The 24,334-nt window shown below is 44.5% G+C and overlaps 1 long non-coding RNA gene across 1 annotated transcript in view; it reads right to left on the bottom strand.

Moving 5' to 3' along the window:
• Window positions 1–1,974: 1,974 nt before the first annotated feature.
• The window catches only part of LOC308550575, an 80,020-nt gene continuing 57,660 nt past the window's right edge, over window positions 1,975–24,334 (bottom strand). Inside the window, exons 2-3 of the long non-coding RNA XR_013997928.1 lie at window positions 2,550–2,638; window positions 1,975–2,046 (exon numbers count right to left, since the gene is read on the bottom strand). This is a non-coding gene — a long non-coding RNA (uncharacterized lncRNA). The remainder of the gene's footprint in view (window positions 2,047–2,549; window positions 2,639–24,334) is intronic.

The following is a 24,334-nucleotide window of genomic DNA, read 5'->3' as shown; positions in this document are numbered from 1 at the left end:
TGCTCAGATCATCTTAGGTGGGCCTTTCATGATATATCATGTAAGCTGGGGAGATAAACCATCCCTAGAAGCAGCTTCTTAGCAGGAAACTAGTCTTTGCTAGGCATTTAAATACTATGCTTTTGACGCTGGGGGACAGGGAGCCTGTGAAATGCATAAGCGATCCTGTGTGCATTTCTTTGCTCTGTTTTTTTCTCATGACAAGAGCATCACTTACAGATCAGTGGTGATTTCATGTCAGAAATCAGCTCATGAACCTGTGTCCTTATTTCACTGTGAGAGGTGACTTTGCAGACAGAATAAATGGATCAGGTTCAGGTGCCAGTGAAAGTATTTGAGAAGCCCTCTGCTCTAAGGACAACTCCTTTCTAGATGATACAGGGCCCTCTGTGCACTCTTGTGGGGACAGGGCCCCCTGTGCACACCGGGTGGCACTCTCTTGGGCACTACCTGTTGCCAGGGCCCCAGCCTCGAGGTTGGCGACTCACTCACTCAACCTGTGAGCAGATCACCACGGATGGCCATGGGCTTCTCAAGGACAGAGCCTGCAGCTTTTCCCAGCCAGTTATGAACATAAATCAGAATAGAAAATGAAAGTTTTAGGATACAATCAAAAAGACTGAGTTCATACTTGGGCAACATGTCTTTTGGACGGGATGTGTCAGGCTGCACACGAATGTGATGTGCTGATCCTGGCCAGAGGGTGGGGCAGCCTCTTGCTGCACCTCTTAACCCCAGGAGGAGGGGAGCAGAGAGAGGTTTATTGTCCCAGGTCTAAGTTTCTCACTCTTGCTAAACTCAACAAAAACAATGAAATGTTTAAATGGAGGACCTCTGCAGCCTTTCAAAATATGATGCCCAAGAAGGTGCTCAAATTACAATGGATTAAGAATAAAAACAATGGCAAAGACAGTAAGTGCTCTCATGGGAGAGAGTTGGAGGCAAGAAAGGAACGTGCATCCAGAATTGATACTGCTGAACTAGGCCACTTCACACAGCAACAGCCAGGGGCATGGCCAAGCTGAGCACAGTGAGGGCTGTCCTTGGCAGACACCTTGCCGTTTGTGACAACCCTGCCTTCTATGACCTGGATGGACCTTGAGGGCATAATGCTTAGTGAGGTAAGTCAGACAGAGGAAGACAAATATCGTATGATCTCACTTATGTGTAGAATCTAAAAACAAAACAAAATTCATAGATACAGAGAACAGATTGATGGCTGTCAGAGGCAGGGGTAGGTGGTGGTAGAAATGTGTGAAGGGGGCCAAAAGGAACAAACTTCCAGTTATGAAACAAATGGGTTCTGGGCTCTGGCCAGTGTGGCTCAGTGGTTAGAGCATTGGCCTCCACACCAAAGGGTCTCGGGTTTGATTCTCAGTCAAGGGCATGTACCTTGCTTGCAGGTTTGATCTCTGGCCCCACTTGGGGCAAGTGTGGGAAGAAACCAATGGATGTGTCTCTTTCATATATCACTTGGATGTCTCTCTCTCCCCCTTCTTCTCCCCCTTCCCTTCCACTCTCTCTAAAAATCAATGGAAAAAATACCCTTGGGTTACAATTAACAGCAACAAAAAGTTGAATAATGCAAGACTATTGTGAACATATTAAGTAATAAGGAATCTCTAAACATGCTGGATGTGGTCACTGGTCTTCCATGAATGGCCTTTCATGTGAGGACAGAGGGACCATCTTTCTCTTGCAACAGCTGCCGTGAATTCCATGGGTGACCCCTGGTTGAAAGGCACAGTGGAACCTCCAGTCCCAGTTCTGGTTCCCTTTGCTTTATCATTGATCGTGCTGTCATCACGTAGGAATGCGACAGGGTTAGAGGCCATGTGGAACCCCCCATGCAATGGACTAATATCCCAGGTCTTCTTGAGCTTGAGTGGCCACACCCATTCTGGCCAATGACCTGTTCCCGGGTGTGAGTGACAGACACATATTGCAGGGAACACGTCTAAAATGTCTGGCCTTCCCTTTGTTCCTTTCTCTTATTAGTAACTAGGTTAATTACAATGGCATCATTAGGATTGAGGTCTGAGGAATCTAAACACAAAGGGGAGACAAAAGGTTTTATCTTAATCCATTTTCAGTAACTGCACCATTAAAAATTCAGCTTTCAGCCCTGCTGGGCTTGGCTCAGTGGTTGAGCATAGACCTAGGATCCAGGCAATCCAGGTTTGATTCCCAGTCAGGGCACATGCCCAGTTTGTGGACTAAGCAGCCGATCAATAACTCTCTCATCATTTTTGTTTCTACCTCTCTCTCTCCCCCTCCTTTCCACTCTCTGAAATTAATAAAGATATGTTTAAAAAAAGAAAAATTCAGCTTTCAGACATTCAGGCACAGATCAGTATAGATTGGGTGAACACAATGGTAGGCAATTTTAGATGTTAATTATAATTATGTTTCCTTTTCACTGAAACCTTCACAACCAAGTTCTGTGAGATCAAATGAAATTTTCACTCAACTTTTCTAGTCATTTTTTTTTTCCACATTGAAAACCTAGCATTTTCCAGCTTGCATTTTAGCTCCAGTGAAATAATTACCTCCAACTGATGAGGCTAATGGACATCTCAGGATCTGTTCTTTTAATTCTAAGATGATTTCAGCTGCAAATACTGATATCTGTAGGAAACTATAGCAAAGGGATATCACTTACAAGTGAACATTCAGAGTCTCTCAATGTAATTGTCTACTGTTGGTACTTCCATCCATACCCAAACCATTAAATGCATCTTGTTCTTGGAGGCACATGATGGTTGGAAGAAGCTGTTTGTCACATTTCATCAGCTTGGGTGTTGGAAGAAAAGGAAGGCTCCACGGAAAGTGCTGCTGTGGACTTGGCCGTACCCAGTACAGGTGCCCCGACCTGCCCCAGAGAGCTGATGGGCATTGGCAGAATCGGCTGTGGCCATGTCAAAGGCCACCAACAGGTGTGTTGAAGGCCACCAGGTCCCACCAGTACAGTGTAATGGATCCCACCTACCCTTGCAGGCTGGGTGGCCGTTTTCCCTCAATCTATCCTGACTGGTCAGGGAAAGAAACCGTGTGGTGATCACCAATTATAAGCCTGGCATTTCCTCCTTCCTAGCTCACTGGAGCTTTTGGAGGCCAAAGGCCTGGGAAAAGACAATGAACTGTGTCAAAACATGAGGCGTGGAGTCCTGATTTGCCACTTTCTCTGTGTGCTTCGGGACCAAATATCTGAAATGTCTGAGTCTCAAATTTTTCATCTTCACAATTAAAGTATGTGTTGTGTTGAAGGATCAAAACCGATAATGGAAACAAAAGTACTTTAAACCTTTTGAAAGCACTTTGTAAATGTCGGATTTGGGTGACTGGTGCTGGTGAGGCCTCCTTGGCCAGCCAATGAGAGGCTGCAACAGCCAAGCCACCTCGGTGTCTTTAATCTGGCTGGCGGACTGGTTCCAGAGGAAAGCTGTTCTCAGGGGAGAGAAAATAAGTCTATTGACTTAGTCATGTAACCAGAATCAAATCCCACCCAGGCCATGCCTACCTCCCAGGGGTTCCCATCTAAAGGTTTACTCTGATAATTTTAGTTTCCAATGTGCAAGTGTCAGTCAGGATTAGGAACAGGGAAAGTCAACTTTAAAAATGTTCCTAGCTACACCTGGAATATTAAAACACACACACACAGCCCTAGCCAGTGCAGCTCAGTGGTTGAGCATTGTGCCATGCACCAAGAGGTCACTGGTTCAAGTCAGCACACATGCCCTTGGTTGAGATGCATGGAGGCAGCCGATTGGTGTTTTTCTCTCACATAGATGTTTCTCTCTTTCTCTCTCCCTCTCCCTTCCTCTCTTTCTAAAATAAAACAAAACATTTAAACACACACACACAATATTAGGGCAAATATACATGCATGGAGAAAGAAATGAGCAAAGAGATTTGTGCTAAAGACAGAAACTCAGAATTCGATTCACTAGATTTTCTTTACGCTATATTTTGGGGGGTAGGGGCTATTTCTCTCACCTACATTATTTTTGGTGGAGAACCAATGATTTGGTAGGTGATGGATATATGACCATTCTCAAACTTGGGTTCCTTGGTGACCTGTTTAATAGAAAGAAAGCTTATGATGAAAAGGAGGGAAAATAAGCACAGCACATACCATGGCAGCTGCCGGCCAGTGGAAGCTACACTAGCATCTTGTGGCTCCCAGGGCTCCACAGACTGTGGAAAGACACTTACACTCCAGTATGGAACAGGAGTGTACAGGGAGTATGAGGGGAGGGTGAGCCCCATGCTCCAGTCCCTCCTTGCAGCTCAGAGCCAGAGATCACTCAGTGGGTGAAGGCACAACCTGGACTCCAAGAAGCTTCCAGAGCAGAGACAGGCAGAGCTGGGAGCGGAGCACGGGACTGAGACCTAACACCCTGCTGACACTCGAGCTGCATGTTTACTACCGCGAGCAATTGTTGTAACTGGGTGGATCACGTGAAGAGAGCAAGACTTCACCTGATTCCATTTCTTGTGTGATATTTGTGGAAAGGGTATTTTATCTGAAAGACTAAATTTATTCTATTTCTGAAATCCTAGTTAGGACTTAAAATAAGAATATAAAGAGTCGAATTCCCAAAGCTGCAGAAATGGAAATAAATCTCACCCAAGGTGTTAACTATATAAAAGGAATGGTGAGTGTTGAATATTACGGAAAAATCATCCATTTAGTAATTCAGCACCTATTTCCTAGAAACCCATATATATCAGGCTGGAGACATGAACCACAGTTGGCTTGGTGTCTGGACACTGGAGGGTAGGGAGAGATGCGGTGGATGTGGGGAGCTGGGGGTGCCCAGAGGAGTAGGGATAAGTCCTGTGCCAAGGGAGATCTCTCCAAAGAGCCAGCCTGAGGTGGGAAAGGGAACATGTGAGCAGGTAAATCAAGGACATGCTCCTCCCGCAGCAAGGCCATCTTGCTAAGGAAGCGAGAGAACTGAACTGGATGGCATGATCAGTGATTCAGTCAGTTTAGGTTCTGACACAAGATCCTTATCTTGTCACAAACCAGCGCCGACTGTCCTAGGCCAGTGCTGGACTGTGGACCATACTTTGAACCCTGTCCTAAGGGACAATTAAGAGTTTTTCAGGGGAGCAGGAAGGACTAGTGTCCCACAGAGAGAGCAGCCTTGGCCAAGACCAGAGGCAGGAGGGGCCCCACAGCCCAGTGCACAATAGTTCAGAGGGACACAGGTGGGGGACTGCAATTCAGCAGGGGCCAAGCTTATTTATAATTAAGGAAGCTGGACAGCTTGCACCCGCTTCCTGTGAAAAATCTTCTGGAAATGAACAGTCTGCACAACTCAGAGAAAGAAGGTTTGCTCCTCAGCCTCTGAGGCCAAAGGCCCCATTCTTTCCAGGGAAAGGGTGCATTTAAGAAGCACAGGACTCCTGGTGAGTAAGAGAAACAAGATAAAAAGATCCCAAAGGAGGCATCTATGGGCCTTCCCTAGGTTTTGGTTTCTGAAAACCTCACTTCCTACCTGCTGTCTGTTGAGAAATTACAGTGAGACTGTTTAGCTGCTTTACAAAGCAAGAGAGCAGGAGAGAGAAGGAGGGGGGTTTAGAGCTGCCCTGTCCACAGCCTTTGATCTGAGGCCAGACATACAACCTGTGGGAGGAGGGGTCTGGCTGAGGCTGCCACACACACCTGCCTCACTGTGGCCAGAAATGCCACCTTTATGAGTCCATTCCTTTGAATTAAGCCTGTTCTCTCTAATAATTACCTTTTAAAATCCAAATGCTCTTGGAAAAGCATAAAGCCAAGCTTGACTTAGTTTTAAATGTAAAGGCTGAACTGGGCTCATTTATTAACTCAGCATGGTTCCCAGCCTTACTGAGACAGCCAGGAAAGTCAGTAAGTAAAAAGGCACACCAGACACACTTCACAGACACATCCTGCCCAGAGCCATACCTAAGAGTGTCCGCTATGAGCATGCCCACACTCCCCCCCCCCCCCGAAGACACAGATGTTTCCTTTGCCCTGAAGAACCTGTGCATTGTTGGGATTCATGGAATAGTTCTCCAGATGTTGTAAACATGACTCACCTATGCCTTTCCCAAGAATATTTCGCTTTCACTCAGTTTCCCAGGAAATCTTTCTGTTGCTCCAAGTTCTAAGTAACAGGACACCGAGCCACTTCCCCTTTCCTTCCCCTGCCTGGAACCCGTGCTCAGGTGCTCAGGGGGGAGGTGCAGAGCTCTGTGACAGTGAGGGGCTGGGTCTGAGCTGTGGGGAGGATGCACACTCCCCACTTCTGCGGCGCAGGCAGTGGACAGAATGCAGCTGTTTTAGGAAAGAAATGTCAACTATAGTAAAATGGACTGCACTTACAATACAGCCCTGCTTCCCAGCCAGGCACAGAGACAGTTCAGATCCAGAAGAGCTGGGATTCCAGGAGAAAGCGTTGCCTTCCTATCCCTGTCAGGTCAGGACCCTGGGAGATGAGGCATTTGTGCCTTAATCTCTCCCAGGCATTAAAGAGAGCGGCCAGGACGATCAAACCAAGGAGCCTAGCTTTATCCTTCAGGCGACAGAGATGAATGGCAGTTTTGTGCAGGGAAAGGGAAGAGACAAGTGTGGCACCAGTAATTGTCACCTGCTGTGTGCTCACGGCCAGGATGAGCAATCTAAATACAGGGAGTCCAAGTTTCCAGGACCTCTTTCTCTCGAGGGTCAGCACAACACTGGTAAATTCGTTCCTGCTGAAGAGTGCTTGGCTTTAAGGAGAAGACCTTTCCCTAGACACTTCTATGCCTGTGGAATATTTTCCAACTAAGAGTTTTCAATAACTTATCCTCACTAAGTGCCAGGCTCTGTGATAAATACTTCACATGTGCTGTTACTATTATTATCTCACCCATCTTACAAGTCAGGAAATCAAAGCTTTGAAATTTCAAATGTTGCCCAAGACACACGAGTAAGTGGTGGAGCTGGACTCAGGCTCCAGTGCTCTGCTTCTGGAACCGCCTTCCTGAATGGCTGGGCTCTGCCACATGAGCTGAGTTTCAGACGGGCCTTCTCCACCTCTAGGGCCAGCCCTGCACACGGAGCTCCTTGGGGCTCCTCACCCTTTGGGAATCGTTTCCCTTCCTTGTCCTAAAGGAGGCTCTCTTCTTCCAAACCATTTTCACTCCTCAGACCCTCAAGGAATGTACTGATTCTAAGCCCCGTCAGAATGCCCTGCAGCGAGGCCTTCAAGGCCTCTCCCTAGCGATCGCTACACCTCTAAGTTCATGCTAGAATCTTTAAACTCGTGAAGAATTACAAAATTCAGTGTCAATCCCAGCTATCTTCTCCAAGCTCTCCTAGCAAAGACCATTTGTAAAAAATTTACAAGTAATGGCTTTCTCTCTGTCTTTTGTTTCTTAGGGAGGGTGGTTCTCTAGATGAGAATCATCTATATAGTTGATAAGTGAAAATTCTAATATTTTCCTTATTATGGACACAAACTACTATCAGAGTAGCCTGGTTCAGTGGAAAAAGCTCCAGGTCAGAGGACAGAAGCTCTGAATTGCACCTCCGCTCAGTCAACAACACACCTTTGGACCCATAGCCAGCTGCTTCCTGCTCACAGGCTGTTTCTTATCTTTGTGAGTTGAGGGATGGATTAGTTGCTCTCTCAGAGTCTTTTAAGCTGTGCCATTCTATCATCACAGTCATCAAATATCACCAAGCACTTCTGATGAGCACATGTCTATCAGGTGATAAATGTCCTGTTTGTCTGATGGCAGCCACATTCCCTGAGGGTCTGCTGTATCCAGTGAGGGCAGGGCTGATTCTCTACCTGGACACCTCAGTTTGCTTTTCAAAGCTGAAAAGAAGAGAGAGCACACACAGTGAGTATCAAATACCTAATGCCAGGCACTGTGTTGGGCACATAACATGTATTATATTCTCATATCAAAGGTCAAGGGTGGAAAGGACCATCTCTACATGTATTTGTTTATTTAAGAAATATGTCCAGAGAGCTTCCAACATTCTGATGCTGTTTTAGGTGCTAGAGATACAACAGGAAATGAGAGAGACAAACCTATGACATTGTATAAATACCAATTTATTCTACACATATTTACTGAATACTTACCATATGCCAATCGCTCTGCTAGCTGTTGGAGATACCAGAGTGAACACGTCTCTGCCCTCATGTTTACCGCTTAGACTACAGTAATGAGTGGACAACATTCACAACATAAGAACACTCTGGAAACACCAGAGGGACACATGGCAGAGGGAGACACACCTTTACCTTCACCTGGTCACAGAGTGAGTTCATCAAGGTGCTTTAGATTAACAAACTTGAAGTGGTCTCTTTGCTTGTTTACTCAAGTACAGGATTCTCCCCTGACCTGCTTGCTTTTAGAGCACAAATTTAGGTAAATAATAGATAACATATAGCATCTCTACTTATGTATCTTCATCTTTCTCCCTTTTCTATTATAAATGAATTTTTTGTCAATACCAACCACCTCTTTTTGGGAGAGAGAACTAATACTCTCATCATTCAAGCCTATTCTGTATGATATTGGATTGCAAAGAGCCTTGGGTTGTCACTCATTAAGCACATCATGAACTGCCCACAGGCAGCAAGGTCAAGAAGAGACTATCATTTTAATTTATTCAGCTCAGTTTGACACTATTGGAAAGAAATCTGATCGTACATTCTCTAAAATCTTTACACGGTTCCGGAAATGGACACAGTAGAACCAGATGGTCGATATGCCTGGAAACTTTCCGAGCTCACACAAGTCTAGATTTAATCAATTAATGGAAAAAAATAAAAGAAAAGAAGGTCTTAGTCAGTGTCAAGAGAGCCACAGGTTTGGAGCATTTCATTAAATCACAGAAGTCTCAGCACCCTAACTGCCCCAATCAGGAAGTTTGGTGTGGAAAATTCAAATAAGTGCTGAAAATATAGCATCAAATTACTTTTATTTTGTTACTTTTGATTGAAGGCTCAAAATTATACTTCATATTAAAATAACCAGTTATGAACATTTAAAATTCAAGAATATGAATGTTTATACAGCCATCCTAGTTGACAGAGTTGTGTGCTTTTCTATATTCATTCAACAAACATTTATTGGGTGTCTCCCAAGGGACAGGCATGCAGCCCCTGGCCACAGAGATGGATCAAATTTGAGAAGAGAGTGAAAGCTTTGCAGAAAAAGGAATCCTTAAGTGGATCTTGAGAGATGTGTAGGAGTTGATCATGAGGACAAGATGTGCTTGGCAGTGGGACAGGGAGGAGACAGAGGCAGGAGATGGACGGAAAGCAGAACAGGCAGTCCAGGTAGAGGTAAGAGCCTACACAAGGGCCAGGGCCATGGAAACACATTGCAGGTTGAGGGAACACAAGCCCCAGGGTTGGGGATGAGGCGCAGTGGGGGGCAAGGCTCAGCACAGGAGCTGCCACAGGTAGTGAAGGAGCCCTGCCAAGCTGCGGGCGCTGCTGATTCTGTACCTGAAAGGAGCCCCTACTGTGTTTTAAGTAAAGGGATACAGAATAAGATGGTTTCAAGGAGGTTCCTAGAATCACTTTATCATTGTCAGCATTTCACAGTGCATGACTATAGCAGTTCATTGTCTCTTAGAATTACTTTACCACTGTCAGCATCTCACTGTGCATGAGTACAGCAGTTCATTATCTCAGCATCTCCATCTTCATGTTCATGAACTTCTCTCAGCTGTAACTCCTCTGGCTCCTGGCTCCCTGGGAGCAGCAGTGGCCTGTGCTCTCCTCTCAGGTTACTATCTAAAGGTTATTAGGACAAAACTGTGGATTTCACTATTTAAAATAACTGAAGTTTAATGTTTTTGTAAAGCAAAGGGCCACTTGATTTTTATACATCTTATGAATTTTGATTTTTTAAATGTGAATAAAAAAAGTGAAGAAATATTTTCTAGTTTGAAAAATCAATGCCCCTGCCCTAGACCACCGTGTGGACTTGACTGTTGCGCATGCTCCCATGAATGACATCAGCTGGCGAGACTCTGGGGAGACATTGGGGTGGTACTGTTTTCAGGAACAACACATCTTCCATCTGTGTCTTCTATTGAACTCTGCAGACAGTCCAGGCAGGTGCATTCCTGGTGTCATCTCTTTCAATGTTGATCCAGCTCTGCCTTCTGCTCGCCAACACCAACAGGGAGGAGAGAAGAGCATTACAATTTGTCCAAGGAATGTCCACTGCTCATCTCAAATAGCTTAAGATAGACCAGGAACAAGATGCTGTCATTATATCAATGAGACAAGAGAGGACATCAGCTATAGGGGACTGTTGGCTTATAGAATAACAGTATTAAAAGCCCTCAGAGGAGATGGGTACAGCTATCCCCAGAAGACTGTGACATGATGTGGAGCCTTCAGAGGGCAAGGGGTGACTGTCCCAGGTGCCAGCAGGGGTGGGGAATCTAGTGTGAAGGACATCTCCTGGCACCCCGGTTGGAGATGGTGCAACGGAAGAGAAGGGCTCTCTGCTTGGGACACACAGACAGGCAAGAGTCATCGGCCCAATATGTGTCTCAAAACCCAAAAGTGGGTTGATGGTTTTCCAAAGCCCTGAACCACTCAGGGCTCAAGTGACTCACCCAGATCAGCTCTGCTCTGTCAGCCAAATTGTACAGCCCACGAAGGAAGTACTGTCTGGCCACCAGGAGTGATCTGCTCAGGCACTGAAGGGGCAGGGAGGTATACAGGGCTAGAGACCCAAAAATGGAAAAACAGGGACAGGGGTACACACTGGTCCCGGGCACTGGAGGGGCCTTAGGAAATTGCAAAGAAGGTGTGTCCAGCGACACAGGACCAAGCCCTCCACCTGGACTCTATGGCTAGTCCCAGGATGGGAGAGGGACTGTCCAGGAAGACATAGCACTGTGCTGGGGGACGGGGATCCTGAGGCACAAGACATGGACAGGAACCAAGCTGTCCTGGGTCTGAGTGGTGCTTAGATTTGTGGTCACACACAGAGTCTGGATGGAGCTGTGAAGGGAATCTGCAGCCCTGAGTGTCACAGCAGCCTCATGGCCACCAATAAACAAATTATTAAGAGAGAGAGAGAGAGAGAGAGAGAGAGAGTGTTGGGGGTGAATGGGGAGGAGAGGGCACCAATTATGTGCATATTAATGTATTAAATACTGTCATCCTGACAAACTTCTAGATGCAGACTGAGCTGAATCTAGCTTATGGTCTCCTACGCCAGCACTGAGGACAGTCATATTCACACAGTTCCCTAGGGCAGTTAGAAATAGGAGACATCAGTGCCTGAGCACCCGACGTGCCTTTACGTCACTCTTCCTGACTCCAGCTGTGTCTTAGTGGAGAGGGTCCCCTAGGTCGCAGCCCGTGACTCTGCGCAAAAGGGAGCTAATGGCAAAGAGCTCGGTGTTGCCTTCCTTTCTCGGGGGGGATTCCATTGGGTCATGGCCTTCCCTGGCTCCCTCAGGGTAGAGCCTTACTCTGCAGCTAAGGGGCTGTGTCACTCTCTTTTGTTGGGTGGTGAAACCTCACCCTGCTCCAGAGGAACCACCAGGAGGAACCTGCCATCTGCCCACGATCATCCCGCTATCACCACTGACTTCCAAACTCAAGGGCTGAACCTTGTGACTGTGTCCACGTGACAGCCTGCCCTCCAAACGCGAGGCGGCAGGAAAGGCTCGCCTGGCTGGTGGCTGGGGCATCCCCTCAGGCAGGAAGGGGGTAAGGTTCAGATGACCGCAATCGTGGGTTCTAAACTAGGCTTCTGGAGCCAGAGGAAAGGCCAGAGAGGATCAGGCAACAAAGAGCCAGGGTAAAGGGCCAGAGAGGACCAAGCAACAAATACAAAAGGTGGCGGTGAGTGAGCAAAATCCCAGAAAACTGGAGGAAGCGTGGATGGTGCTAGCAGAAAGCTGGCCAAAGTTTGTCTTCACTTTTTCCTCCCACGGTCAATACAACTGGGTTTTTCTCCAGACAGTGTGACGATACTGGGGAGGCGGCCAGCAAGTTGACTTAAAGACACTGCAGTTCTGGAAATTCCTGGGGCTACCAGCCCAATTCCTGGCCACTGGGAAGAGTTATTTCAAAATGGCCAGCAATGTGTTCAGTAGCAATGTGACCTACAGGATTGGGGTTATTCTTGAAAACTTTGAGCGGATTACAAATAAGAGAAGTTTGTAAGCTATTCTTATACTCTACAAATGTTATTGTTTAATATATTGAGAGTAAATGGGAAAAAATAATAGATGGAAAATATACAGGTATTTTCATACCCCCATGTTCAGTATAGACACAATTAAAAGCAAGACCAGAAAAACCACATAGAGACACAAGTGACTGCACATGTCAAGTGTCGGAGACACAAGAGAGATTATACTCACAATATTTTTTAAAAAGCATCAGAGACATTAAAGATAAGAGAGAGAGATGCTAGACAAAGCAGGCACACTCAGGGTGGGTGAAATTTCAGTCCTCCAGGGTCTGGCTTCTTCAACAGCAAACCTAAGTAAAGAGGAAGCTTGTTTGAAAGGATGCTCCCGAGGAACATAAAATGTTGACAACTAGGGGTTTTGCATGAAGATACTTGCTGTAAACAAAAAAGAGCTGCACCAAAGAAGAAAAACAAATACCTACAAAGGGAACTTGTGGACAGCTCTTCCCCCTTTCTGTGCTGCTTGCCTTAGGGCCATGCTATTACTTTTCACGAGGGTACATTATATAAACAGCATTCCTGGGGAGTCAGCTGGTATGCAGGCTGCTCCTGGCTCTCATGGTTGACTGTTTTTCGCTATCTCAGGTCTTAATTCTTGAGTCACTAAGATTTAAACTTAGGCAAGAAGGAAAAGCAACTCCTGTGCTTTTCTAAGAAAGCATCACCTAACCCAAGATCACACAGGTCATAGTTTTCTTCCAAGAGTTTTACCATGGGAACTCTTATATTTAGGTCTATTTTTCATTTTGTGCATATATTTACTTCTTTATTCACTTCTCTAAATATGTACATTGGGTAGATTATAAATGGAATTATTAAAGAATATAAATAATTTTTATTATTTTTGATGTATACTTTAAACTTGATTGTGAGGAAGGTTGTACCAATTCATACTCTTCATAGCAGCTTAGGGAATAAATGTTTACTGAAATCCTATTATTTGCGAGTGCTATCATTCTCTTCTCTCCTCCTTTCTTCTTTTTATTTATTTAATGCTCACCCGAGGATATTTTTTCCATTGCTTTTCAGAGAGCATGGAAGGGAGGTAGAGAGAAACATCAACATGAAAGACACATCAATTGGTTGCTTCCCGCACTTGCCCCGACTGGGGGCTGGGGACTGAGGCTACAGCCAAGCCACGTGCCCTTAGCCAAAATCAAACCCAGGACCCTTCAGTTCTCGGGCTGACACTCTAACCACTGATCCAAATGGGCCAGGACCTGTTCCCCTTTCTTGCGAGATAATTGACATGTATCACGTGCAAGTTTAAGGGGTACAATGTGATGATTTGATATACATACGTATTGTAAAATCTCTTCCACAATAAGGTTAGCTGTCACACTTTTCATCTCACATAACAGTAATTTCTAAAACATATTTCCAGTTACCAAGGAATGGTTTTCACCAAGGAAGTAAACAAAGTGTTAAAGACCCCAGTTTCCTCACGAAGAAAAATGTGGCGAGAACATCCCCCATGGACAATGGGCAGGTTTGAATACTGTGTCTCATAATGAGCATCCTAATGATCAGCGAAAACCAAAGCACTCAGAGTGCAACGTCCCAGCTATCTGCAGGCTTTTCTGTGCACATTTCGTTATTCAGCAGGAAACTACCAGCTGCATTAACTATCAAAGACTCACTCTGTAATGAGATGTAAATTGCATTCTAAAAACCAGTATTTCCCCTCAAGGGACTGGGAAACTAAATTACGTAGATTTTGGTCTTCAAAGACCACCATAAGTTATGATATAGACAAAAGCTAGGCAAAGAATGAATTTCCCACCATGTGACCATTTCTAAAAGAAAAATATTGATCCTACCATGCAACTTCAAGCTAGTCGCTGGCAAGTGGTGCCAGGAATTCAGAATCCATGGTGAGCAGCAACAATTCCATGAGCTCTGCATGCCAAAAAGGCTCCAAATTCTCACACTTTGATTGGTCAAAAAAGTAGTGTCCTGATTGGTTGGAGTGGAGCTGCTCTGATTGGTCAGTGAAGATGTTAATGAGGAAGATATAGCTGCACAGCTCTGATTGGACATGGAAAGTCTCAGTCCTATTGGTTCAAATATAACTCCAGGAACTGGTTTACAAGGGCTTGCTCTGCAGGCAGAAACAGTGCAGGCAGGTGGGTCAGCGTGGGAGGCAGACAATCTAGTGCAGGCTTTTCTCTGAAGTGTGGTTTGCGTGAGAGGCAACTCTTTAGAAACAGCTTCTAGGCTCTGTTTTTATTTAGGTTCTGTTTTTTTATTTGAGCCCAGTGAGCCACCAGGATTCCTTCTTGGCAGGTATCTTCTTTCTCAGGTTGAGCATAGTGTGGGGGAGTGTGGACAAATGGCATTTAAAATGCGGTTTACACAACTCCACCACCTCTCAAAATTTTTGGTCCTAGATTTTTAATATGTGATACCCATCACAGGAGAGTGATTGCCCAAGATAAAATTAATATCTGTAAAGCCAATACTTACCTTTACCTTAAAGGAATACATGGCTCTACTTTACTTTAAATAGTGGTGAAATTCTACAGAACACGCGATGTCATCAAAAAAGCTGATAGTGGTGAAAGTCTACAGAACACATGATGTTATCAAAAGAACTGATACACTGTTAGAGTCAGATCAATAGGACATGGGGTGTTGGCATAAAAAACAGAGGTGCCACCAATTCAAACATCCCTGGGCACCAAGTCTAATAGGCCTTGTTATAACCCTGGACATACTTAATAAAAAGTTAACCTATAGAGAGAAGGAACTGCACAGCCCAGAACATTGCAGGTTCTCTTTCAATAATTAAACATACCAGAGTATTGCAAACACAGTGACATGACAAAAGGAAATTGAAAGAGATTTCTATCAGGATCTCCTGCATATTTTAATGATGCCTGAGAGAAATTAAAGTCTTTAAGCAAAATATTCATGTAGTCTTTATCTTTGCTACTTTTTTGATAATAAGAAAAATGTTAAATCAAAGTTTTCAATGGCTCTTTTCATAGCCTTTAAGGCTAAGATGATGACCAGAGGCTTAGGCAAGTTGTGGTCTGGGGGGGTCTCCTCTGTACCCATCCTTTGCTTTAGGTTCTACCCTTCCTTTAAGGTGGATCATCTTTGTAAGCTAAATAATTGAGCTGTTGGGGTGTGTGTGTGTATGTATGAACATGTGTGCCTGTGCTTGTGTGTGCTGTATATATGTATTGTGCTTGTGTGTGTGTTGTGTGTACTATGTGCTATATATGTTGTTGTGAATTTCAGTCTCTTATGAGTGTGTTGTGTATAAATGTGTTGTATGTTGTCAGTATGTAAGTGTAGATTTTTCAGTTGTGTGTATTGTGTGTATAGGTGTGTTGTGTATATTTAAGCATGTACTTGTATGTCTGTTGTGTGCTTCCACAATGTCGGTATAGGACACACTATGTGATCTGTTTGTATTTATTAAGAGAATATTAGGGGACATTTCTTAAGCAGACATTTTTGAATGGTTGCTGAGTAGAGCAGGGGAATTCTGCTTCCAGACAGTAGCTAATGATGGTGGTACACCTACCGCTTGAGACATTTTGGTTCAATTCTGCCAAGGCTGATACAGACATCTGGGGGTTGGACCTAGCAAGCAGCTAGTAACTTCCTTGTTTCCCTGTTTGGAGCAGATGTATGAGAAAGATCACTTTATACAGATCACCTTGTTTCTGTGTAACCATCACTGAAAAATCATTTGCTCCCTCATCTTTTCAATACCTTCCCAAATCACATCCATTGTTTTTCCTTTTTCTTCTAAGGGTGTACATTTGGCTGCAATTCCACACACAATCCAGTGCTGTTAGTGTTCCTCGTCTGTGAACTAATATGTATACAGTGCCACCTAGTGTTCAGGAAGCAAAAAACCAATGCAAGCAATTCAAACAGGATTTTTCCATTTTTGAAATGGGTAATGTTGACTTCGGGTCATAAAGAGATTGGAGGCACAATTATTACCAAATTAGTTGATCTGAATCACAATTGTACCTGTATAAATAAGTACCTGTGCCAGAGGGAAAGTCTTGGCTTACTGTAAAATTCAATACTTATTAAACTGTAAAAGAGAGATTTTTCTAGTTTTGAATTAGAGCTCTCAATCATGGGTCACTGTAGCTCTCATGGTCAAACCTAAGTAAAGAAACCTTTTTATTCCTGTCGGAGTATCTTTTTAAATAGTGGACATATTTTCCTGTAGACTTAAGGACTCAAATTGGATGTTTATTTTCTTGTGGAAAACATTGCTAAAACATTTTGGAGAGACTACATTAGAAAGTGTTCTGACTTCCGACATACAGATTGAGAAAACCGTACCCACACGGTCCTTGTCAACAGTCCTTTTGGCTGTCTCTGAAGATGTGTGCTAGGGGTGCCTGCCACTAAACAGTGGACCGGTCTAACTAAAGGAGGAATATGCCATCGCTGACACAGATCCAGTAGCCATGGTAGGGAGCAGTGAGGGACAAGATGACCACTGGGGACCTCACAATTCACCAGTGTGTCAGAGATCTGATAATGGTGAAAGTTAATATTCGGTCCCTATCCTATAGTGTTAGGACTGAGGGATTTTTATACACGGTTGTGCCATAATGCTGTATCTTTACACTTTAGAACAGAACAGAAATGAGGAAAGGTAACAAAAAAACTGCTGCAGGGCATGGAACTATATTCCTTTGTCATAGCCCCTTGGAATTATGCAGGGAGGCAGAATTCAGTGAGGCTGTTTCTTTCAATAAAAGCAAGGAGCATCCACCTCCTGTCTGGAGGAAAATGTGTCGATGGCTCCAGGGAATGGGGTAATTCTCAGATAATATTGTTATGGGTTAGGGATGGTCTTTGGGAGGGTGGGATGTGCTCTTCCACTGTTTTCTCCTCCCTGGATCAGTTTTACCCAGGTGAGTTGTCCTTCCTCTTTGCATCACCCTCTCTGGCTCTTCTATTTCCCAGAGAGCTTTCTTCACCTTACTTCCCATGTCCAAATCATTCGGCACCTTCAACCATCTCTCTCCAGCTCCAACCTCCTTGGAGTATTTATAGATGTCCAGTCATTCAAGTTGAATTACAGTATTGTCTGTTTTTTATATCTTTACTGATTTTGTTTCCTTTTTCTATTACTGAGAGATGAACTGAAATTTACAATTGTGATTATGGGTCTATTTCAGGAAGAAACATATAAACTTTTGCTTCAAAGCTCTGATTTTAGGTGCAGAAACATTTAGGATTGTTTTGTTTTTCTGATGAACTGACTTCTTGACATTATGAAATGACCCTTTTTATTTCACAATATTCTTTATTTAGAAATATATTTTCTCTAATATTAATATAGGCACTCCAACTTTCCTGTGTTAGTGTTCACATGGTATAACTATTTTCACCATTTTCATTTTAACCTATTGGTCCCTTTACATTTAAAGTGTGTTTCTTATAGATCGAATGTGTTTTCATCATGCTTGTATAACGAGTCCAACAATTTCTGAACTTCAGTTGGGATGTTTATGATTTACATTTAATGCGGTTAATGTGATTTGTTTAAAGACATGTGTTTTGTTTCCTATTTGTTCCATCTGCTGTTTTGTCCCTGTGCTTTTTATGCTTTCTTTTGTATTAAGTATTTTTGATTGATTGACTTTTAGAGAGAAGAGGGAGGGGAGAGAAACATCAATTTTTTGTCCCACTTATTTATGCATTCATTGGTTGATTCTTGTATGTGCCTATGTGCCCTGACCAGGAACAGAACCTGTAATCTTGGTGTATTGCTCTAACCAACTGAGCTACTTGGCCAGGGACTGAATTAAGTCTTTTTAATGATTCCATTTATGTAATTTGTTAACCTATTAGCATCATTCTTTTCCTGTGGTAGTTTTAGAACTTATAGTACATGTCTTTAACTTCTCACAGTCTACCTTCAATTCATATTACACCACTTCACATATAAGAGCACTCCAACAATATACTTCCTCCCTTCCTCCCACCTCTCTGCATTTTGTGCTTTAAAACCAACAGTGTTATTACTTTGGATGTAATCTGTCAATTACCTTTATTTTTTTCCCCCAATTTTAATTTTTCCATCACCTCTTATCTCCTCTAATCCCTCTTCCTCCTGTGCCCATCCCCCTCACCCTGCAATCACCGCACTGTGGTCCATACCCAACAGTTCTCCCTTTTTTCTTTTTTGCTCAATTCCTCCACCTCCCCAACCCTCCCTCACCCCTCCTGAGCTGTATGCCTGCTATCTATCTGTCCCTATTTTTGCTTGGTAGTTCAGTTTGTTCATTAAATTCCACGCGTGAAATCACATGGTACTTGTCTTTCTCTGACTGGCTTCTTTCACTTAGCCTGATGTTCTCTAGGTCCATCCACACTGTGGCAAAGAGTAAAATCTTCTTTTTTACAGTAGATTAGAATTCCATTGTGTAAATGTGCCACAGCTGTTTTACCCACTTACCTCCTGGTGGACACTTGGGTTGTTTCCAGATTTTGGTTATTGTAAATAACTCTACAATGAAATAGGGGTGCATATATTCTTTCAACTTAGTATTTTGGGTTTCTTCTGATAAATTCCCAAAAAAGGAATCACTGGGTCACAAGGCAGTTCCATTTTCAATTTTTTTGAGTTAATTCCACACTGCTTTCCACAGTGGTTGAACCAATCTGCATTCCCACTGACAGTGCAGGAGGGGTCCCTTTTCTCCACATCTTTGTCAACACTTGTTTGATTTATTGATGATAGCCCTTCTGACAGGTGGGAGGTGATATCTCGTTGTGGTTTTAATTTGCGTTTCTGATTAGTGACGTTGAGCATCCTTTCAAGTATCTATTGGCATGTGTATGTCCTCTTTGGAGAAGTGTCTAGTCAGGTATTTTGCCCATTTTTAACTTAGATAGTATTTTTTTTTGGTGTTGAGTTTTATAAGTTGTTTATGAATTGAGGATATTAACCCTTTATCAGATGTATCATTGGCAAATATGTTCTCCCATTCAGTGGGTTGTCTGTTCATTTTGTTGATGATTTCCTTTGCTGTGCAAAACCTCTTTAGTTTGATGTAGTCCCATTTGTTTTTCTTTTGTTTCCCTTGCCTGAGGAGATATATCAAAAAATATATTGCTACAAGAAATGTCTGAGATTTTACTGCCTACATTTTCTTCTAGAATTTTTATGTTTCAAGCCTTAAATCTTTAAATCTTTAATCCCTTTTGAGTTTATTCTTGTGTGTGGTGTAAGAAGATGGTCTACTTTTATTTATTTTTGCACAAATCTGTCCAATTTTTCCAACACCATTTATTAAGTAGGCTGCTAATATTTAGTTGGACATCAGACACTGAATCTTACCTTATTGCTTGCTGTATATTTTACCCCCACTACTGACACAATACACTTCTTAGCACTGTAACCAATGCCCTATAATTTAAATAGTTTCCCACTTTGACTGGTGGGAACACAGCTTGTGTGAGTGAAAGATTTTCTTTTTCTGCTCCTTTTGGGTGGTTCTTTTTTAGGCCACAGGTGGTTCCCCTTCCAGACACGGGTGCACTATGCTGGAAACCTGAGGAGAATCCTCTGCAGGTATCTGGAACTGTCTGCACAGCTCTCTCCTAACACTGCTCTACACACTCATGCCACCTTGACCAACCCTGGCTCTCAAATGCTTCCCAGCTAAGGGAGACCTCACCATAAGATGTGGGCTGGAATCCCTCAGTCCGTTAGGGGGAGTCTTGGGACTCCTCTTTCCTATTTCTCTTCCCTTGGGGATTATTACCCTGTCTTGCCTTACATCCAACCAAGGGAAACAACTCCTTCATACCTTTTGTTATTCTCAGTAGTTTCTGACCGGAGGTAGTTATTCCACATTGGCTGCTAGAAGTCCTTCATCAGAAATGAATCTTCTTGTTTGATCACCTGTCAGTCTGCTTTGTGTTTTAGCTGAGTAAGAGCAGCATTATTATCTCACCTAAGCCACTAAAAAACAAAATCCTCATTATCTCTTATTAAGATAATTCCCTTTAGGGTAATTGCCATCTTCCCCCTGACAATATACTTTAGGGATATAACTACATTGTATCATTAACAGTGGGTCCCAATTGCAAGGATTTCCTTAGGGATAGGGCATGCAGGTATGGTTTGAAAATGACACTTAAGAGATTCTAATATGCTGAAAATTCACATCTCTACTTTTTTCTTCTTATATATAATATTGGCCTAATCTAGTATTCTCTTTAAGAGTATATGGCCCCCTTATAAAGAAATAATCTCTGTAATCTCTTCTAAAAGTTAGAAATAGGTTTTAAATATAAGCAACTTTTTGCATCTAAAAGAACCTGAGTTCAGTTATTTAACCTATTGCTGTGGCATTTCCTTACATTGAGCCTAATTATGATCCTAGAACAAACTGAGCTTAGTTATGAGATGCCTTTACACTAAAGTATTTCTAAGTGCTATTTCTAGTATTTAAGATTTTCAAGTGTATATACACAAGTGAGACTAATCAAATTTTCAATTTCTGGCAATCTGTTTGAGAATTTGTGATATTTGGTTGCAAACCATAGGAACTGGTTCCTTGTTAAGTAAAATGGTAACTAATGGGGGGAAAAATTCCCAGAGAACTGAAGAAAAGGCTAAAGGGCCAGCAGACACAAGGCCTTTCATGCCATTCTCATTTTGAACTAATCTCAACCATTTTCTCAAACTACTCCAGGAACAGTTAGTCCAATTCATCTAGTTTTGATCTCCTCTTCACAATTTTAAGGAAAGTGACATTCCCACCAAAACGCTATCCAGTGGGGAATTAGTTAATTCTACAATTGAAAATTGAGGTACACTACCAGAAAAAACATGGATGTAGGACGCATAAAATCAAAAGATGTTTATATTGATTAGGTGCGTCCTAATTTTTCCTTTGGTCAAGAACATGGGAATTACCAGCTACCTGCAAGTTAGAAATGACTTATTAGTGTACTCATTGTCCTCGGGTATGTTTAATGAGCATTTGTGAAATATTTTCTTAGTCTCTTCCCAATTATTAATCTTTCAAATTTCTTACCTCTAGAAGATAGATTTTAAATATGATTTTTTAAAAATTGATTTTAGAAAGAGAGGAAGGGAGAGGGATAGAAACATGGATGGATGGGCTGCCTTCTGCATGCCCCTGACTGGGGATCCAGCCGGCAACCCATGCACGGCCCCACGAGTAATCCAACTGCAGACCTCTTGGTGCAAAGGTCGGCACTCAGCCACTGAGCTGCAGCAGCAGAGCCAGAAGCTAGGTTTTAAAGACAACGATGATCAATCACATCCATGTCAAATAACCAACAACTGCCTTGGTCCATGTCCCCTTGTTTCCAGATCTGGGCCTCAGTACCAAGTGTACCTGCGCACCTCCTCCTTTCGGGTTCAGGCTTAATTTCTCATGGCCACTTCAGATATTTAGCAGGCAGTAAGTTGACAAAAAGCACCTTTGTCTGCCTCAAAATACTACAGAAGTTTTCATTACCTGCAGGTGGCCTACCTGGCACCCAGACTTATTGCCAAGAGGTACGGCCGGTGTCCCAGCTCTAGCCCTGCTCTGCGCTCTCCCTGTTGTGTAAACTTGGCCTGTTCTACTCCCTTAGCTTGTTCTTTCCTCTATAAAATGCAGACACCGCAGAGCTGTCATGAGAACCTGCTGCCAGGACTTTTTCTGAGGAGTCTCTTCTTTGAAATGTTATAGCATCTTAAAAATTAGTGTTTTTGCACAGTGGGTATGAGAAGGAAACCTTCCAGGCAACTGGACCAAAACACAGCGTCCAGTCTCAGCTCTGTCACTACACAGTTTTGTATCCGTGGGAAAAACTACTTTTCTGTTAAAGTGTCAATAGAAGATGGAGTCTTGGTTACAACAATGGTTTTCAGAAGACGGTCATGCAGAAACCCCGGCATTGCGCCCCCGTGACACTGATGGACACTGTCCCTCAGTTTCAGACACTAAGTTAATGGACCCAACACCTTCCGCAACCCTCTTTGTCCGTAATGTTAACTCACATACTGAGCCTGCTGCAGTGTTTGCACCGGGACCGTCTCCCTGTCCTCCCGGCTCCTCAGCTGGTCTCTCTCCCAGCAGCGCACCCCTGGGCCCAGCAGCACCGCCTCCTGCTCGCGGGGGGCACTAAGGGCACAAAACTGTTTCCCGAAGAGCACAGACCGCTCAGGGGCTCAGGAATCCTGCAGGCTGAGCGGTCTGAGGCCTGAGGTAGCGGGGAGGAGCTGCGGTTTCTTTTTTTCCCTTAAATTGAAGTTGCTGCAGGTCCCTGGTTAATGAAATCACGCAGGAGAACCGCAGGCCCGCCCTCCGGAGGCCTCATCCCAAGCCCGGGATTCTGATTGGCCCGGGAAAGCCCCGCCTCCGCCCGGGGCCAGGCAGCGAACCCCAGCCCGCGCCTGCGCACTCACTGCCTGCTGCCAACCCCTTAGGCCTCTGCTCGCTCTGAGGCTCTCTGGGGGTGCTGAAGGCCTGGCTCCCAGGAGCCTACACGCGGCATCCCCACGCCTTCCGCCCCCTCCATCCTCTCCCACGCGCACAACACCTGCTCTCCGTGGGCTCCCACAGCTCCCCCCACAGCGCGAGTCCCGATGTGCGCGCCCAAGGAGGGGAGGGCCGGGTGCGGGCAGTGGTACCCGAAGACCGGACCTCACCAGGGCAGAGCCATTGGGGCTAATGTACCGCATGTCCTGTCCTCCGTCTGATGATGGCTCAGGAAAGTGACAGCAGTTAGACGGGGTTCTCCACAGGAGACGTGCAGAGAAAGAGAATCCTGGAGCCTGTGAGAGTCTGAGCTTTCCAAGAACACGAGTCCCTACAGAGATGGACGCCAGCACTTGCCTGGGGGACCCAAGTTCAGAGAAACCGGCAGGGAGAGAGGACAGTCCCCAAGGAGACATGTTCTGGAAGGAAGAGGAGCTTCAGGAGGGAGCCTTCTCCTGAGGCCTCGCCAGGCCCTCTTGCTGCAAGGTGCTGCTTCCCGTCCTGGTCCCACTGCTTTCCCCACGGGGATGTCTCAGCATCGCCCCCTCCTGTGGCCTCTGCTTTCCCTTCTGTCGCTCACTCACTTTTACTCGGGATGATCGTGGGCCCTGTTGTGTTTCAGTTGTTGGGTCCGGTTGTTATGGTTGCATAACAGTTACCCAGGTTCAGAGGTACTAACAGCAGCCGCTTAATTAGACTATACTTTTGTGGGTCAGAAATTAAGGAGCAGCCCTGGGGGCTGGTGTCCCACCTGAGAAGAGAAGAGCCTGGTGCTGGGCACTTTGCTGGGGCTGGTGGTCGAGGCCACTGTGGCTTCACCCAGAGTTTGTGGCCTGAAGACCAAAGAAGCGCCACCCTTTCTGCCCTGGCCTGGAGCCACCCAGCAGGCTCACTTCCTCTGTGGTCTCCTGGAGGCAGGCTGCCCACTAAAGCCTGTCCTGATTAGGGGAGGACACTTGGCCCCAGGTCCTGACCCGAGGGCTGTGAGAAGAACGTGCTGTGGAGCTTCAGAGCCACCTGCACGTGCCCTGCCCCCGGTGGTTTCTCTGGCCTTTCTGTATGTGATTAGAATGCATAACTGACCCCACCACCTAGTGTTCACACGTAACACCTGTAACAACATTACAAACACGTTTTCTAGGAAGTGATTGCAACATAGTTAACAATGTAGACACATATTTTCTAGAACTTCTTTGTAAAACCTTCCAAAACAGGCAGACTTCTTTGTCTCAGGTGCTGAGCTCTGAGAAGAGGATGGATTTTGCCTCTGCTGCCTTTGCCTGAAGAACCAAAAGGGAAGCAGCCAGATGAACTACATCGAGGGACACACAGACCTCATAGTTGTCAGTGAGCCTAAGCATGGCCATTGGACAAGGAAATGCCCAGGAGGGACAGGTGGGCCTTGGGGACTGTGGAGCCGGGGTTGGAGAGGAGAGCGGTGTTCACCCAGCTCAGGGCTCGGTCCTTGGTAGGTATTTGAGGAGACGGAGAATGTCCACTGGAAATATTTAGTGGATAGTTAGAAAGCGGTCTGACTTCAAGAGAGAAGTGGAAACAGGGAAATTTGGGATCCTAGAATCAGCAGACAGGTTCACAGGTCATCTCTGTCAACAGTGCATTGC

This window comes from Miniopterus schreibersii, assembly GCF_964146895.1.
Source record: "Miniopterus schreibersii genome assembly, chromosome: 22".
NCBI lineage: Eukaryota > Metazoa > Chordata > Mammalia > Chiroptera > Miniopteridae > Miniopterus > Miniopterus schreibersii.
This window is presented reverse-complemented; position numbering and strand designations above follow the sequence as displayed.